At 31.5% G+C, this 16,558-nt stretch overlaps 1 pseudogene; it reads right to left on the bottom strand.

The window, feature by feature from the left end:
- Positions 1 to 15,605: 15,605 nt before the first annotated feature.
- Positions 15,606 to 16,048, bottom strand: LOC105071329 (small ribosomal subunit protein uS11-like; annotated as a pseudogene).
- Positions 16,049 to 16,558: the final 510 nt, after the last annotated feature.

The raw sequence follows: 16,558 nt of genomic DNA, 5'->3' as shown, positions 1-16,558 counted from the left end.
TGTACATTAAAATGGTGCATCTTACAATACATGGTATTAAAAGAAATATCCATTCATTTAAGGATAGAAGTTAATAGAGTTTATGTTATTGTCAATGTATGTCTTTCAAGGATGCTCATGAGGTCACCTGTATTCCATTTAACCTAAAGGGGGAAAGGCTGCAGAGGAGCATCATGTGGGACATTTATTTGGACCAGGCCATTTTTTTTATCATGTTTCCTCATAAAACTAGAAATTAGACTAAGAATCATAGTTTTTATGTGAGCATTTTCTTCCCAGAAACACTCTTTACTCTGAAAGGGGAATAAAGTATGTGGAATAGCTAATCTCTGCCATATCTCTGAGCCTCAGATCCCTCATTAAGGATCTTAGGTGTACCTGCTGAAAGTTGCCATCTCTGACGTTTCTATTTGAGGTTCAGCTTGTTATTTTCTCTTTTTGAACATATACCTGTTTCTTTCATGCACTTACCATTTTTTAAAATAAACTTAATCACTTGTTTATTTTCTCTTGTTTCCACCCATGACTACAAATATTATGCCTGTTTTTTTTTTCCTCTGAAGTATCCCCACACCTATCACAGTCAATAGATAATTGTTAAATGGCAAAATCAAATATAAACTAAGGGATTGACCTTGAAACTTCTATATGTTTCTTTAATTTAGACTAGATTTTTGTTATTAAGAATTTTACTTTGAGACGATTATAATTAGGAGGAAGTTGTAAGAAATAATACAGATCTCTGTGTACTCTTCATCCAGATTTCCCCGAATGATAACATCATGCAAAACTATAGTATAATATTACTATTGAGATATTTATATTGATACAGTTGAGACAAAAAGATTTCTGCCATGAGGAGGATCTCTCATTTTGCTCTTCTGTACACACATTTGCTTACCCCCGATTCTAACTCATTTCTTAATCCTTGGCAACCACTAATCTCTTCTCCCTCTCTATAATTTTGTCATATCAAGAATGTTCTACAAATGGAATCACAACATGTACAACTTTTTGAAGTTGTCTGTTCTTCACTCAGCAAAATTGTCTGGAGATTCATAAAGGTTGTAGTGTGTATCAGTAGTTTGTTTCCTTTAATGACAGAGTAATATTCTATGGTATGAATGTACTAGTTTGTTTAAACCTTCACCTGTTCAAGAGTGTCTGAGTTGTTTTCACTTTTGACCCAATACTAATAAAGATGAATGCATTTCTGTACAGTTTGTGTGTGTGTGGGTGTGTGGGGGTTTGTGTGTGTGTGAACCTAAGTTTTTATTTCTCTGAAATAAATGTTCAGGAGTGCAGTTGTTGGGTAGTATGGTAGTTGCAAGTTTAGTTTTTAAGAAACTGCCAAACTGGGAAGAGTGGCTGTACTATTTTATCTTCCCACCAACAATGTGTGAAAGATATGTTTCTCTGCATTCTTCCTGCAGAGAATTAGAATTGGTATTGGTATTTATATTGTTTTTAAATTTTTGCCATTTTAGTAAATACATAGTCATATCTCATTGTAGTTTTGTAGTTTTAATTTAATTTCCCTGATGACCAACAATGTTGAGTCCTTTCATGTGCTTATTTGCCATCTGTATAAACTCTTTAGTAAATGTCTTTTTTCCCATTATCTAATCTGATTGGGGTTTTTCAAACTGTTCTTTTTTAGTGTCATTTATGTCTAAATTCTAGATTTGCCTTTTGTCAAATATCTGTTTTGCATATATTTTCTCACAGCCTGTAGCTTGCTTTTCCTTCTTTGAGAAACTTAATTTTGACAGTCAGTTTTCTTATTATTTTCTTTTTTGGATTGTGCTTTTGGTGTTGTCTAATACTCCTTTGCTTAATACTAGATCCCTATTATTTTGTAATACATTGTGGGTTCGTCACCAGTTGTGGATTCTGGCCAGCAGAAGTCCCACCAAGATGGAATGAATTACTCAAGACTCTGTGGAAAAGTCAAGAGAGTGAGAGGGAGTCGGGCGCCAACTCCAGGAGCCTCTCAAATCTCCCATATTTATTGAGTCCTGTCAAAGGAAGAATGCAGGAATTTAGGGAAGGACAGGGTGGGATCACAATGAGTACAAAGGCTTTGTTTATGGTTGGTGTTTGGCTCAAGGTCAGAAGACCCTTTTGGTGAATCATGTAAGTTTTGAGCCTTTCAGCTTATCGGGGTGGAACATACGAGAATCAGCTGCTTAACAACTTGGACTCAGGGTGCTGTGCCTGTCTTAGGTTGCCCCCCTCACGGGATCTTACCTGTCATTGGCTAACCAGCCATCTCACCTCTGAGTCTGCAGCTTTTTATAAGTTGTTTACCATTCCAGCCCAGGGCTGTTTTGGGGATAGAAGACTAACAGCAGGCATGCCCAGCGTTTATAGCTGAGGGCCTGGGTCGTTGCTAAAACCTCAAGGCAGTTACTAAGCACACCTTCTTTAAGGAGATAAACGGCTGGGATCTGTTACAATTTGTTAACCATGGGCTCCCACAATACAGTATTTTCTAAAAGTTTTATTATTCTTTATTTAAATCCATTATCTATTTTCAGTTATTTTTTGTGCAAGGCATAAGATTTTAGTCCATTTTTTTAATTTGTGTGAATTTCCACTTGCTCCAGCATCATTTGTTGAAAAGGCTATCATTGATCTGTTGAACTGTTTTTACATATGTGGAAAACTACTTGGCATAATTTCTATGGATTTATTTCCAATAAAGATTTTTTCCCATTGATCTGTGTACTGTCCCTCTGCCAGGGTCACACAGTCTTCATTATTGTAGCTATACAAGTGTTGATGTTGGGTAGCTCGCTTCCTCCCACTTTATTCTTCTTTCTCAAGGTTGCTTTAGCTATTATAGAGCCTTTTTATTTCTATATAAATTTGAAAATAATCTTGTCTATAGCTAGAAGAGTCTTTCTGGAATTTTAATGGGAATTGAATTAAACGTGTATATCAGTGTAGTGTTGACATATTTACTTTATTGATAACTTCTAATCCATAAAACAGACCTCTCCATTTACGTAGATTTTCTTTAGTTCATTACATTTTCATTATTTCATGCAGTTTTCAACATACACAGACTGCACACATTTTATTAGATTAACACCTAAGTATTTCTCTTTTATAAAAGTCATTGTATGTGTTATTATATTTTAAATTTCCACATCCATGAGTTAATTGCTTATTTATAGAAATAGGTTAGTACATATTATTTTATATTTTGCAACCTGGGTTAAGCACTTACTAGTTACAGGAATTTATTTGTAGATTCGTTTGGATTTTCTACATAGAAAATCATGTCATCTGCAAATAGAAACTTTTTTCTTTCTTTCTGTTCTGCAAACTTAATTTCCTTTCCTTGCCTGTTACACTGACTACAGCTTCCATCATTATGTTGAATAAAAGTAGTGAGAGCAGATAACCTTGTCTTATTTCCAGTTTTAGAGGAAAAATGTTCAGTCTTTCACCACTAATATTAGCTGTAGACTTTCTACAGATAATCACTATCAATTTGAAGAAGTTCCTCTCTAGTCTTATTTGTCTTAGAGTTTTATGATGAGTAAGTGTTGGGTTTTGTTAAGTACTTTTGCTGCATCATTTGATAAATCATGTGCTTTTTCTTAATCAGTATGATAGTTAATATGATAGATTACATTTATTTATTTTTGAATATTTAACCTGACTTATCTCTCTGGAATAAACACCACTAGGGCATGGAATATAGTTTTTTTTATATATTCATGAATTCTATTTGCTAATATTTTGTTAAGTATTTTTGAGCCTGTATGTATGAAGGATATTGGTCCATAGTTTCTTTTTTGTGTTGTCTTTGTCTAGCTTTGGTTTTAGTGTAATCCCAGCTGCACAAATTTAATTGGAAAGTTTATTCTCCTCTCTGTTTTCTAGAATTGGTTTTATTTCTTCTTTAATCATTTAGTGGAATTTTCCAAGGAAACCCTCTGGACCTGGGGATTTCTTTAGAGAGAGACTTTTAAATACAAATTCAGTTTCTTTAATGTTGATATTGCTATTCAAATTATCTACTTCATAGTGGGTAAGTTTTGTCATTTTGTGTTTTTTAAGAATCATCATATTTAAGGTATTTATTTATCTATTAAGGCTACGTCTGTCATTTTATTTTTTGCTTTATGCTTATTCTTTTTGTCTTCTATTTCTGTTTTATTTTTCTGTGTATTACTTGAATATTTTTTGCAACTCTATTTTGTTTTATGTGCAATGTTTTTGAGTGTCTCTTTATACAACTTTTAAAATAGTAGCTCTGAATGCTATGCACATGTAGATAGAGGTTAGCTTTAGATATTTACATAGATATCACAGTCTTCCGGCGGTGTCATTTCCCAAGAATGGGTGAAGTATAGAAACTGTAACTCTTTTATATCACTTTACAATCCCCTTCCATTTATAATATAATTATCTTAAATATTTTCTTTACATTCATTTAAAACCATATCAGAGAGTTCTATAATTTTTGTTTCAACTGTCAGAGATAACTTAGAAAATTCAAGAGGAAAAGCACAGTCCGTTGTGTTTGTTCAAGTTGTTGCTGTTTGCTTCTGTCTTTACTAATGTCTTACTTAAGGTACATTATCTTATTTCCTTTCTGTTTAGAGAACTTTCTTTAGGCATTTATTTGAAGTATATCTATATCTATATAAAATGGTTAATGTGTAGCATTGTTTATTATATTTGAGAGGAATGGTATTTCTACTTGATCTTTCTGGAAATGCTTTGTATCCTAGTTTGTAAGAGTATTGACTCTGAAATAATTCTGTTACATAGAAAATCTAGACCATTAGGCAAACCCTTATCCATTTTTCCCCCTAAGAATCCTTACCTTTAAAGTAGAGATAACTATAGTATCCACTTTATAGAGCTGTCATAAGATCAAACATAAAGATTTCTGAAAAGTATGTGGTATATATTTAGCATAAATTTTAAATAAATTTTATCTACTATAAAACATCTTTAATTTCTGTATATTCAGGATTTTTATTTAAAAAGTTAATTAATGAAAAATAAAGAACCCAGTAAATTGAACATATTTAATTCTGAATATCTCCTACTCCCATGATTGGGCTTCCATGAAGCCCCTGTTAATAGCCAGCTTTTATTTTTCTAAACTACCTCTGGATAACATGTGCACAATGGCTGTCATAGTCCTGTTTCTGTTACCTGGATTTCAAATTTCCTCTCATCAGTAATTATAGTACACACTATAAATTGTGTTACTGTGTAGCTCTGGAACATTTCCTCCTTCTACCTTTAAATTGTCATTCTACCTCCATAAGCTCAGCATACAGCTATTTCTGTAGATTCCAACTTTTATCCCATTTCCTACCTAAGCAAAAGTTACTCTCAGTCAGAGGACAATCTCTATGTGCAAAAAAAATGTGGAAGTATACTTGTGTCTTTCTCGAAAAATTTGTTTCCTTTCACTAAAAAAAAAAAAAAAAAAGTTCATTCTGAAAGTATCTTTATACTAGAATTAAAATGCTGAACTATTGAGTACTGACATTTGACATGCTCCTCCACTATTTTATTTTAATGAAGTAGACATGGATTAAAAAACTGAATGATTAAGAAAACTGAGTAAAAACTGGGTGTTGATGAATCATGAACATAACATTACCTTTTCAACATTTAAAAAATATTTTCTCCCTCTGCTTATGGTCTTAACAAACCCAAATTACTTTACTCTCCAACAAATCTCTCCCAATTTGAAAGAGAAATTGCTTTGGTTCAAAAGAAGCTTCCATTCTCAAAGCTACTATTCAATAATGTTAGTTTTGTTTTCTTTCTGCATCGTAGATCAATTTGTTCAGCGGGCAATTATCTATTTGGCTTTCAGATCAGTAGGAGGCATAATTATGTTGCATTGAATGAGATCTCAGCTGTATGCAAGAAGCATAACCAACATGAAACAGGAAACTACAGTGATGGGTTTAAGTTTCCTCTCTGGAGCTCAATATAACAATTTTAATAGGTGACACACCAAGTATTCTATATGTAAATGCCCAGAGGGTCTTGTTCAGTGTGGTTAAATTTGGTGAAGAGATTGTGACATCACAATTTATAATGTTACACCAGCCTTAGGTTCAGCATTGTGATATTCTGCTAGTTTTTCTACTGCCGTTTGTACAAAAATAATTCATTTTAAAACAATCAATCACATACATGCTGAAATTATTTTAAAATCAACATAGTAATGCTGAAAGAACTAAGAAATAGCAATATTTTAAACAATGTATTTACTGAAGTAACAGCTACACATTAAACTACATACAGTTACTTCATACTTTTATATCACTACTGCTGAAACTAGGAGGAACTTAAACTGTAATCTAAATTTTAATTATGTAGATAAGTCTAATTTTATTTAATTTTTATTTATTTAATTTTATTGAAGTATACTTGATTTACAATGTTGTGTTAGCTCCAAGTGTATAGCAGTGATTCAGAATATATTTGAATATATTTTCAGATTCTTTTCATTTATAGGTTATTACAAGATACATAGTTCCCTGTGCCTATACAGTAGGTCCTTGTTGCTTATCTGTTATGTATATAATAGTGTGTATCTGTTAATCCTAAACTCCTAATTTATCCTTCCTCCCAGCCTTTCCCCTTTGGTAACCATAAATTTGTTTTCTATGTCTGTGAGTCTGTTTCTGTTTTGTAAATAAGTTCATTGGTATCATTTTTTTTAGATTTCACATATAATAGTGATATCCTATGATATCTGTCTTTGTCTGACTTACTTCACTTAGTATGATAATCTCTAGGTCCATCCATGTTGCTGCAAATGGCATTATTTCATTCTTTTTTATGGTTGAGTAGTAGTCAGTTGTATGTATATACACCACATCTTCTTTATCCAGCCATCTGTCTGTGGACATTTATGTTGTTTCCATGTCTTGGCTGTTGTAAATAGTGCTGATATGAACACTGGGGTGCATGTATCTCTTCAAATTACAGTTTTGTCCAGATATATGCCCAGGAGTGGGATCATTGAATCATGTGGTAACTGTTTTTAGTTTCTTAAGGAAACTCCGTACTGTTCTCCATGGTGGCTGCACCAATTTACACTCCCACCAAAAGTGGAGCAGAGTTCCTTTTTAGAGAAGCCTAATTTTAAATTATATTGAAAGATTTAAGAAAGATGCCTTTAAAAAGGAAAGATTACACTAAGTAATTTTTGTGAAACAGATTTAAGTATGATTTAATATCAACATTCAAATGTTGATTTAAATTGTACATACAATATTTTCATTTCCTATTTAATTTATGGTCATTGATGATTAATTTAACTCATTGTAAGTCACACTTTAAAACTGATGTACTATTTAATGTGATTAAATATTACTATGTCAGAAATTATATTTTATTAATGTCTGTGGTGTAGAATGTTTAGACTGTGCAGGCATGCAAATCTGTAAAAGATACATTGCAGATTGATTGCAGTATGAAATACTCTACAAGACAAAAATACCTTGTTATTTTATAAATTGATGACGTGGGCAAAATTGTACTTTAACTGAAACATTCAGGTTAACTGAAAATGTTTTGCTTTGGCATTTATCTTTCATCTTTGAAATAAATGATCCTTATACTATTAGGTTGTCAGACAGTATTTCTTTAATTAAGATAATTTTTTAAATTGTGTAATTACTGTTTAAATTACCTAAAACACAAATATGTCATATGACCAAGTGGACAAGTGTCTTTTTTAAGTAACTGAGTTTGAAAGGCATTGAATCCCCTCCACTAAAAAAAAAATATTCAGCCATATATGATTGAAACAATGCTTTATGGCCAACAAAGTAATTTATGAATGGTCTAATAAACTGAATTCTTAACAGAATTATTTATAGTAGTTTAATTAATTAGTCAAGTATAAAACACTGTCAAAGCAGAATGCTCATTTTAAATCTAGTTTTTATAAGTTATTAGGATAAAGTTGAAGAAATCATTTAACTGTCCTGGGGCTCTATTTTATTGTTGTTATTGTTATTTAAATATATAAAATAAGAATGCTATATTTAGCTATCTTAATGGGTTCCTTGGGAAAAATTATATCACTTATGTAAATTAAGCTCAATATTAGATGTTACACCTATTAAATGTTCATATTAGTCAATATTTTATTAACATTTTATATGACTACAGGGTGATCTGCACTGCTATTTAAAGAATCCTAGTTACAACCCAGGGTAAAAGTTGTCTAGCAAACTTTTTTTTTTTCTATATAGTCTTTAATTTTACAGCAGTTTTAGGTTCACAGCAAAATTAAGAGTGAATAACAGAGATTTCCCAGATATGTCCTGATTCTTCACACACACAGCCTCCCCTATTATCAACATCCTCCCCTAAGATGCTATGTTCGTTACAGTTGATGAACCTATACTGACACATCTTATCACCCAAAGTCCACAATATACATTAGGATTCACTCTTTGTTTTGTAGATTCTCCAAGTTTGGATAGGTAAGTGTATAAATATATGTACTAATCATTATGAAAAATAATGCACTATAAGTAAAAAAATAAATAAATAGCAAATAAAATCAAAATTCTAAATATATCAAACAAAAGAAGACCTGCAAGAAGGAAGAATGGAATAGAAATCAGAGAGGTAGAAACACAAAACACATAAGACGGTAGACCTAAATCCAACTATATGAATTCTTAGTTTAAGTGTTAATATGATAACTGTATAATACCACACTGTGTGGAAATCACAGAAGGCCCACTCGAGTCCCCTTCCAGTCATTATCTACAGAATATATACTTTCCTAACATCTAAAAGCATTCATCATTTTTTTGTCTGTTATAAAACTTCATATGATTAGCATCTTATAATATGTACTCCTTTGTATCTAACTTATTTCACCTCACATTTTGCTTGTGACATGTATCCATATTGTTGTTGGAAGTCACCATTTATTTTCATTTCTGAATAAGAATCCACTTTGTGAGTATATCAGATATATTTATTCATTCTCCTGTTAATAGGCATTTATGAAGTTTATAGTTTGAACTATTATTGATAGTGATAATTGAACATCTGTAATATACATGCACACATATTTTAAACATGTCTATACATTACAGTGAATACATACCTAGAAGTGACATTGTTGCATCATAGGCAATGTTCATAGGCATATGTTCACCCCTGTGGTTACTGGCAGTTTTCCAAAGTGGCTTTACCAGTTTTACTTTTTGTCTGCAGAGAAGCTTTCTGTGGTGCTTCACATTGTTGTCAAAAGTTGGGATATTTACTGATTACTTTAGCCATTCTGTTTTGCCTGTGTTCATACTTCATTACAGCTTTATTTTACATTTTCCTGGTGTCTACTGAAGATGAGAACTTATATATTTATTCATATTGATATCTAATTAACCCAACATCATTTATTACTAAAATAATAGTTTCCACTGCAATGAAGTGTCATTTTTATCATAAATCAAGTGACAAAATATATGTGGTCCAATTATGAATAGTTTATGTAGTTTCATTGATCTAATTGTTCTATCCCTACATCAAGCACATATTGGACAATGTTAACAGAGCTTTAAAATTGGGCTTGATAGCTGGTAGTATTTTTGTTCTTTTCTTCTGCTTAGTTCCTCTTTCTTATATTATTATAGAATCTTTTTTCTCTTAAATTTTGAAACAATTTGTGTGTTCATACACATATACAATCACACACTACAGAATTTTATTTGAACTTCTTAATATGTGTATATAGTTTGGAGGAGGGGAATAATATCTCTATTATAGTGAGTCTTTGAATCTTTGATCATAACATCTGCCTTTTTTATTTTGTTATTTCAAAAATTCATCTGAATAATATTTTAAAGTTTTGTGCGTAAAGGGCATCTTTGTTATATTTATTCCTACCTATGTGATCATTTCAATACTATAATAAATAGTATTCTCTTTAAATATTTGTTTTTAATTAATTAATTTAATTTTTAAATAATGATGATAGGCATTATCTTACTGTTGGCAAGGATTTCTTCACTATTTTATGAATTAATATGAGTATTTTATAGATGTATATACATAATTTTTATCGTATTAATGATGTATTATCATTCCTAGTTTGTCAGTTTAGGATTTTGTGAAATATATTTGTGGAATCTATCTGGATGATTAAGTTTTCTCCTTTTTTCTATTATGTTGAGTCAGAAAGATTAATTTTCTAATGTTAAACCACTTGTACAATAAAATCCACTTGGTCATGATTCATTACCTTTTTTATGTCAATGGAATTAGTTTTTTATACTTCATATAGGATAGGATTTTTAATCTGTATTCATGAGAAATATTGTTCTATAATTTAAGATTTTTATAGTCTTTGTCATGTGTTTGTTTTGTGTTGGATTTATCTCAACCTCCAAAATCAATAGTTATAACACAAAAATTATTAAATTAATAGAAGGCAAAAACTTGAACAGAAGCTTAACAAAAAATAGCATTATATGCAAATATACAATAAGCACATAAAATACACCAGTGATCATTTTCATCACAGAATTGCAAATTAAATTGCAGTAATACAGCATGTCATACTCACTGTGTTCAGATTGGTAAATGACCAGACAGAAAAGTGGTTGGAAATCCTCTTTCAATTTGCCCTACCCTCTAGGACTTTAAATCTTATTTGGTGCTCGCAAGCCCAACCTCTAGTCAGGCCTCCTAACCCTACGCCTTGAGGCCTTCAAGCATAACACTTTGTTTTTCAGAGACTATGCCTCAACTCTTTGACCTCCAGTCCAGCTCAGTCTTTCTAATTTATGATAAAAACTCTCACCAAAGTGGGTATAGAGGAAACATAATTTATTAAGTGACTTAGTGGGCAAACCAAGTCCAATTCTAGACCTTTAGCCAAAACCTGGGATGGATAAATGCCTTCCAGGTCAGCTGTAATTCTCAACATTCCTCTAAAAGCTTCTTGCTTTTTTGGAATTTTTCTTCTTCTAAACATTGTCAACTTCTGAAACATTCTGATGCCTTCAGATATGGGTTTGTTGTATGAGTGAGAACTTTGGTTTGCCAAGTAGTATCCAATCCTACCAAGTGCCATCTAGAAATATCTTTCTTTCACAGTATATATTTCATGAAAAACTCTACTTTTTTTGGTATTATAGCATAGGGAGTTGAAAAAAAAATGAATACCTATTGTGTACTGACCCTAAGTTAAGCAATGGGGGTGCAGTAATGATCCTAAGAGATGATATTCCAATCTTCATGAAGTTTTTCTACTATGAGAAACAAAGATATAACCAGGTCACCCACACAACAAATGCTTCGTAAAAATAAAAATGAATATTCTGACCTGGAAAATACTTTCCTACTTTTTTGTAGAAGTATGTTTAGTAATTTTTTTAACCAAATTGTGCCTTATCTATCACAAACATTTCATCTTTTTCCCAGAGAAAATTTCAGACAAATTTTAATGTCTAAAGGATTTTTGTAGAAGGAATAAAAATTCTTCAAGATTTATTCTCTGTTAATATTAATAACTTCAAAAAACAAAATCAGACAAGAATGTTAAAATAGTCTTATGTCTAGTTTGTACTATGGTTGAATCCCTATGCGAGAAATTATTCTTTTTTTTGTTTTCTTGTCTCTTTAGACATGTGCAAGAAGCAGATGGCAAAATCCGGTTATCAACAGTTGGCACAACAGGTAAGAAATAAGAAAAATTTAAGAGCTATTCAACGCTAGGGAGCAATATACATCCCGGCATATAGGGAATTAACCATGAAGCTTTTGTTAGTTTTAATGAGTATCTGTGGCCAATCTGGAATTTTTACATTGAATCAGCACAAAGTTATGTAGCACGGGTGTTTAATTGTCAATGGATCTAACATCTGATCTTGATAGGTTAAAAGACCTTAGAATAAAAAATAGTATTTGCAAAGGTAAAAAGGTCTGGAAAGCAATATTGTTGTGTTAAATTAGAAAAATTTTAGAAAACTTGAGGTATCTATTGAGTAAAACTTGATTCCCTCACATTTAATAAATTAATGTGTAGATTTATCTTTTTGAATGCTTAGCAGTAATACATTAACATTTTAAAAATTTTATGTCAGTATTTTTTATTTTATGTGTTTCTATTTTCAGTACTGTTTGTTTTATTCAAATATATTCAATAGAATAAAATTCACTTTCTGTTACCTAAGCTCTAAAACTTTCTTCATTAATAAGTTGCAATACAATGTCCCAAATATACTGGGTGATGTTTCAGTGCGTGTGAATACGTTTGTGATTTTTATTGTATTCAAGTGAGTAAGCAATTTTCTTATCTTTTTATGTAATGCAAGGTAGTGGCAAGTAAGCACAGCGTCAAACATGTCTAGGCTGCCTTTTGAAAGTCACATTTATCTAAATATTTTTCTATTTTTGTATACAAAATTTGCACCAGAAAACTTGATACTGTGTCCTGGAAACTCCAGAGGGTTATTTTCTTCAGTTTGTATTTTACAAAATATTGGAGAGATAACCTCATAGTGACTACTGCTTCTGAATTTATCACATATGCTGTCTTATGAGATTGAAAGTTCACTTGTTTTTAGTATTTAACTTTATTCCATTGTTTATTATCCTCATTTGTCTGGCAGTTATATTTACATATGATTTGCTGTTAAAAATCATATTCATTTGAAGATTGCAAAATCTGGGTTGAGAATGTGTGATTAGCTTTGCCAGAGGAAGGTCTGTTTGTTGATTAGATCAAATGTCTGTTTATCCATCATAAAAATTCCTGTTACTGTACATTATGTGATTAAATAATTTCTATAGCCATGTAGACATGATTTTGGCGTACTTACACAACCTCTTACATTCCCAACTGTCTTGGGCAAGCTGTTTAATCTCTCTGAACATTAATTTCTGAGAGAGAATAGATATAATAGCAATATGTATGTTTTCAGGATAAAATGAGAAAAAGGATGAGCTGTGTTTGGAATTTAAGAGCTCAATAAATATTGAGTCTTTTATTTCTCTTACTTTTGCAAACAAGAAAATCACTTGTACAACATAACTTTGTTCCAATGTCATGTTTCTAATTTTCTAGGTCTGTGTAAGGTCTTGTGAACTTCATAAATAAAAATAACTCATGTGGTACATGGACTCTAAACTAGAATATAACATATGTGACCCTGGAAAGAATGCTGTTCATATTCATAGAAAAATTTGAAAGGCAGCTTTTGTATAGTTTCTCAAAAGATGAAAAAGGCTCCAATATTCTGGCTTCTCTAGTTAAGGGGAAAAAAAGTAGACTAAGTTTAAAATGTATTTTAATATAAAACCATTTTTTTCAGGACAGTCAATGCTTCTCTGTTACTTTGCTAAGAGACTCATTCTTGTTTGCATCTTTATTTCAAGCAGTAATTTAGCAATTAATGAAATAATGCAAAAATCCAGCTTTGCATTAATATGAGAGCCCACAGACTTATTTGTCTACTTTTTTACAAAGGACATATTTTGTTAATTTAAATAAATACTAGATAGTAAATGTTCTATTTCTGTGACTCTATATGCAGTAAGGACCAATGATTTGTTTACAAAAACATACATAAAATAAGCTATTACTTCTAATCATAACACTAATTTTTAAAGTAAAAGTGTTTTTTGATTTATCCATATTCTATATTGAAAATTATATTTTAAAACTGGATATGTCTACAAACGTATACACAATGAAGTGAAAGAGAAACAATTATCAACCAAATTTTATGAAAAAATTTCCTCAGTTATTATTGCAAGAGTGCCACATGCATTTTTCCAGATTATCAGTACTTCTGACAAGCTTCTTTTTTTGTATATAATTTTTTTTCTAGGCATATGAAAGTTATAAACCCTGTATATCATACTTCAGAATCAACATAATAGACACATTATGGTATATGCTTACTAACTCTAAGATATGTGCCACAGCTAATCTAAGCACTCACATTACATCTCAGGCAATTGCTTTAATTTGTCTTGTCACCCTTCCATCCTTAAAGATTTTGATGTATCTAGCTTTCTTAGATCATTGAAAACCTGTTATCAGTTCAAGATAATAATGAAGTCTAGTTTTCAAATTCTGCTTTATTTCTAGTGAGAATATTGTTAATTAAATATTATACCCATAAAGACACAGCATTTGATATTAATGCTTATATCAAGAGGTAGTCAGCAAGAGTTATGTATTCTTGACACTATATTATATATAATTATGAAATAATGATTGTCAAGGAAAATGTGAATACAATTTTAAGAATAAAAATATTTCTGTTATGTGTATTACTTTAAGAAAGTGTTCCACATACATTTATTTTGTCCTTTTTTTCTTTTCTTTGGCTTTGAAATAATATGGATTGGCTAAATAACACTTCTCTCAAACTATGGGGTAAATTTTATAATTTGCCCATTTCCATGTGCTTAGGTCAATCTCAATGTTTTTCTCTATCTCTGAGTTGCTTATTCTTTTTCTTTCCTTCTTATGTTTTTCTTGCCCCAACTCTTCCTTTTTGTTGTTTGTCTTTATTTTTCTTTTGATAGAGTCAAAGACTTAAGAGAAGAATATTTTGAGAAGAAAGAGGGATGTTTTTATGTGCTTTTATCCCATAGCTTGCATTAAAAACTGAATATTAAATTAGTGGTTTTAATGATAGTATAAAAGCCAGCTGTGTATTCGATACTGATTTTTGTCCTGTGAAAACTGTAGTTATCAGTAACATACCTAGGGATTGATTATCCTTATGATCTTGTTGTGTGTGTGGAAAATATATTTTTTCTTGAATTTGACTTTATTTTCTTTCCTAATAACTGCTGCTTATTCCAGTGTACTGCATGGGTGTGCCTCTATCATCTGCATTTTACCAAACCCGATAATTTACTGCTAGTTCTTACAATAAGCGAGGCCAGTGATATCCTTCTAACTTAGTTTCAGATTTCCTGAAATGCATCTCAACACTTTGACTAAGTAAACAGATTAAGAACATGCCTAACTGCTTTATATATATTAATTTAGTTCACAAATATCTCAGCAGATGTAATTGCATAAACATTCCATTAGAGTTGAAGTTTTTTGTTCACTGAGCTATTTTCTTATATTTCTACTATCTACCCTGAATATCATGAAATACTTTTAGAAGAAAAAAAATGGGAGTTTTGGGACACTACAGGTAAATGAAGGAAGGTGTAATTTATTTTGCTTTATATTATAATTCTGCTTTACTCATATTTTGTCTTGTAATGTCTTTATTTCAGCTGCCACTTAAATACACTAAAGCTGACCTTTTATACATGCTGTGGTTTTGTTCATGAAAGCAGATTGTACTCATGATACACATAATTATGTACTTGTTACTGTATGTTCACATGTTTTCTTATTTAGTAGAATATAAGCTGACTTTCAAGCGTATGTTAAGATAAACTTAGAATTTCAATTTATCCAATGTCTTTTTCTACCCAGCAAAGTCTTAGTCATTTATTTGCAACTAAATATGCATATATTTGCTGTTTTTGTTTGCTTTGTTTTCGTTACAAAAATACAATTTGTTAGTGGAAAACAACAATTTGAGGAGTCCTGTTCACCGATGGTGACCTCCCTTCTTGCCAGTGCTGTCAGAAGGGGTGGAGGTGACATCCACAACGTGCCCGATCTTCATTCCTGAGCAGACAAGGGCTCTGAGGGCTGAGTGTACCCCTGGTTCAGGGCTCTTTGTCCTGCTTCCTATTGTGACCCAGAGTTTGATGTTCAAGGTAGCGTTGCCCAGCTCCTTGAACCTCTGAGCCACTTCCTGGGTGGCCAAACATATTGGCATACGGAGAGGATTCATTAGGTCTGGCTTAACTGTCATCCCACCAGTCACATGACAGATAGTTTCCTGGCCAGAGAGATCAGTCACATGGATAAAAGTATCATTAAAGTTTGCAAAATTGTGGCAGACACCAAATTCATTCTCTCTTTAACCACCTGAGGTCTAAGGCTGATGACCTGTTACTTCTTTTCCTCCTTTTTGTGAGATGCCATTTCTGTGTGTCATCTTCAAGCTATGCCATGAGAAAGCTAACTGCTGGTTTCTATTTATAGATATGTAAATAAGTTGTTAGGGAGTATATTAAGCCGTTCTCAAAAGATACTGAAAAGTTTAGGTCCCATTTTAGGAATTTATACATTTAACTACACAGAAGTAGATGTCATGTAAATTGGAAGTTAAACTACACTTACCCCTCATATAAAACTTCCAAAATAGTTTTCTCTGAAGAAAAAGTTGAAAAGCACATCATTTTTAAATTAAGAAACCAAGTCTATTAGGAAAAGTAACTGAACACGATTTCTGTATAATGTCAGATTACAATTTTTTATTTCAATTATATTCAGTTGATTTTTTAAAATAGTTATATCTAGGCAGAGCAGGTCATTTGGAATTTCATGCCATTTTGCTAAATTGGTTGAATATTGCAGCTAAGGCTAGTATCACCACATTAAATCTATTCTGTATTTCTGTTTAAATAACAGTAATTTACTTATAGGATCATG

Source organism: Camelus bactrianus, chromosome 11 (genome assembly GCF_048773025.1).
Source record: "Camelus bactrianus isolate YW-2024 breed Bactrian camel chromosome 11, ASM4877302v1, whole genome shotgun sequence".
NCBI lineage: Eukaryota > Metazoa > Chordata > Mammalia > Artiodactyla > Camelidae > Camelus > Camelus bactrianus.
This window is presented reverse-complemented; position numbering and strand designations above follow the sequence as displayed.